General features: G+C 38.6%; 1 protein-coding gene across 6 annotated transcripts in view; it reads left to right on the plus strand.

Moving 5' to 3' along the window:
- Window positions 1–3,514, plus strand: part of LOC106884182 (glutamate receptor-interacting protein 2) — a 537,293-nt gene that overhangs the window by 1,312 nt on the left and 532,467 nt on the right. The window lies entirely within an intron of this gene.

A 3,514-nucleotide genomic window follows, 5' to 3' on the forward strand; every position in this document is an offset into this window, starting at 1 on the left:
ACATATACAACAGTAAATGAATGTGTATATATGTGTATGTATACAAACACACACACACACACACACACACACACACACATATATATATATATATATATCCGTATGAAAGTATATCGATATCTATCTATCTGTCTATCTATCTATCTACATAAATATATGGATGTATATACATATAAACATACACACAGACATATATACATGTACATACCAACATAAATATAGTTACAAACATGCTAGCAAAATAAGTGTAAACGTATAAATACATACAAACATAAATGAGTCTGTGTCTGTATATAGCATTTCTGTAAGTGCATATTATTTATATGTTTGGTGCAATATATGTATATGCAAGTTTGTGTGTGTTGAGTTGCGTAGAACATAAAGCTATATACAATTTCACAGCTTCGTAACGGGACCCGGCACACTTATTGTATTGCTACACCGCATGGTTGAAATACTTATTTATATACTGCAAACCTTCTATAACATGTATATATCTATGTACACCACGCTTATACATACATACATACATACATATAAATATATGCTCACATACATACATACATATAAATATATGCTCACATACATACATACATAAAAATATATATATATGCTCACATACATACATATAAATACATATATGCTCACATACATAGAAATACATTTATGCTCACATACATATAAATATATATATGCTCACATACATTAGCATATATACACACACATATATTCAATACGTATGCGCACACACATATACATGCATATATATGTGTATATGTATTTATGCTTGTAGACTCCCTATATTTGTACTTGCGCACTTAGATATTTTATTTATGCATACGTACAAAGATGTAAACATATACCAATGCTTGTGTATTTGTTATGATTGTAAAATAAGTCATTCGGTATATCTTTGGATATACATATACACGTGTGCGCATACATACAGGCACCCGCAAACACACACGTATACATACGCTCACAGACAGACACAAGCACACGCACTAACACACAGACACACACATGCACACGCATGATCACAGACGCAAATTTACTTATTAATTTCATTTACGTCGCTCCATTCGTCATCATATCTCATGACTGAATGTTGTGCAAATAAATAGGCAGTATATATATATGCAGCTATATATGTATAGCTAAACACCGCAGTATTTACGTTTGTTCTCTTCTATTTATAATTATTTGAAGTCTTCCTGTAAAGAAGGAACTGATATAAAACTTCATCACTAGAATGTAGGTAACAAAAACGATGTCACGTTGAACTTCAGAAAAGGCTCGCATATTTTTACTGTTCCGCTTACAGATTGCATTTATAATGTACGTGTTAGCTGGTTGGTTTCTTTATCTGACAACCCCAGATTATCCGGATTGTGACTTTGGTCTCTACGAGCAAACCCATGTGAACCAATTACTATTGGTATAAATGTGAGTTTATAATCTGGGAATAAATAGAAGCTGAAGGTTTCGAAGCTGTTATCCTTAGTTATACTCCTTCTCTTTGATTTTCGAAGAGATAATCACATCATCGGGGCAGCTGACCTCTATGGATGGACGGACAGACGAATGGACAGGCGAACGGGTGGATGGACGTATTATAGTGTAACAACGTATGTTGAGGAGCTTTATAATCAAAGCCGTTCTCGCCGGAAACATCCCTCTTGTTGTCAGAGGAAAGTAAATCGATTGGGCTTTGGGCGGAAAAACAGGACTTAAAGTAGTGATTATTGTAGTAGCGGTAGAATAAAGAGAGGATGAATGCGACATGTCTTTATACTCCTGATTATTGTATCTTGCTGAATAGAAGTTTTGCTAACCAATCACATAGCTTTTTAACGTAGTATGTGCATGCGCGCTGTGTTGGTAGTTTGTAAGTAATATTCGTGCTTTGTAAAAGATCCACAAATGTTCAGTGAGAGATGAAATACATTGTGGCTTTGAAGATACAGTTTTTTTTCTTATGGTACAAATGTATTTTCGTCATGAAAGGTCATCAGAGATTGTTAAAGCTTATAAAATTTTAGCTGTATAAAAATGACTATGTAAAGATTGTTTACCAACATAACATGGCAGTCCTGGTTTAGGACTAATGCTGCTGTAATTTAGGCCCAGGAGGCGTAATGTTGCTGTAATTTAGCCCCAGGAGGCGTAATGTTGCTGTAATTTAGCCCCAGGAGACGATGTCTTCTCGGGCTAAATTATAGCAACATTAGTCCTAAACCAGGACTTCCATGTTATGTTGGCAAACAATCTTTACTACAGTGTATTGTTGCTGAATATCTCACGCTGTGAGTTCAAAAGATAGTAATTTTCTAAAAAACGACTATGGTCTTCATTGTTTTTTCTTTTCTGCTTGTTGAATCGTGAAGCAGCAGCATTGCCAGTGAACTTTGTTAGCTCTCCGAGGCCAGTGAACATGGTGCCCTTGATGTTCCGTTCAAACTGTTGTAGATCAACACCTGCAGAAAAAGACAAGAGGAAATTCCTGATAGTCGATACTCTAAGAGGGAAGGACTGGCCATTGTGTACCGGGCCGGGATGGATACAACAAGGGTGACGAGAGATGAAGAGACAAATGTATCGGAAATGCTTGATTGGAAGAAATACGAGATTAACCAGTTCCGAGGAACATAGATCATTATAGTGTAGCAGAAGTATGTTTATCATTCGGCCGTTTAGCCTTCGATACCCTGATATTGGCTCATACGCATGTTTTCTGTAAGTGGTCACATGATCTGGCCACGTGATGGTGCATATATCGATCGAGTCCTGTTTTTACGCGGGCTATCCAATCCCATCACGTAACAGACCAGCGTAGCGCGGGAAAATTATGTCTGTTCGCTGGAGCCCCTAATCAGCTTTAAAAAAAGGAATCTTTCCCGTTTTCTCCAGTGTGGTGGGAAGACACGGTCGAGTTCGGATCTCCGCAGAGAGGAGAGTTATCTTACAGAGAGCCTTGACACGTTGTTGTGTTCTGTTTGCTCAAGCACACATTACCAACTTCCAACTGCATGAGAAACGAATATGTATATTTTCTTCTGACGATATCATTCAAGGTATACCAACGTTTGCTGTACCGATTCATTTAGCGGTTGAATAAATTGTTGTTGGCACTCCGTTGCTTACGACGTCGGGGGTTCCAGTTGATCCGATCAACGGAACAGCCTGCTCGTGAAATTAACGTGCAAGTGGCTGAGCACTCCACAGACACGTGAACCCTTAACGTAGTTCTCGGGAAGATTCAGCGTGACACAGTGTGACAAGGCTGGCCCTTTGAAATACAGGCACAACAGAAACAAGAAGAAAGAGTGAGAGAAAGTTGTGGTGAAAGAGTACAACCTGGTTCGCCACTATCCCCTGCCGGAGCCTCGTGGAGCTTTAGGTGTTTTCGCTCAATAAACACTCACAACGCCCGGTCTGGGAATCGAAACCGCGATCCTATGACCGCGAGTTCGCTACCCTAACCACTAGGCCATTGCGCCTCTACCGGTTGAAC

This window comes from Octopus bimaculoides, chromosome 1 (genome assembly GCF_001194135.2).
Source record: "Octopus bimaculoides isolate UCB-OBI-ISO-001 chromosome 1, ASM119413v2, whole genome shotgun sequence".
NCBI lineage: Eukaryota > Metazoa > Mollusca > Cephalopoda > Octopoda > Octopodidae > Octopus > Octopus bimaculoides.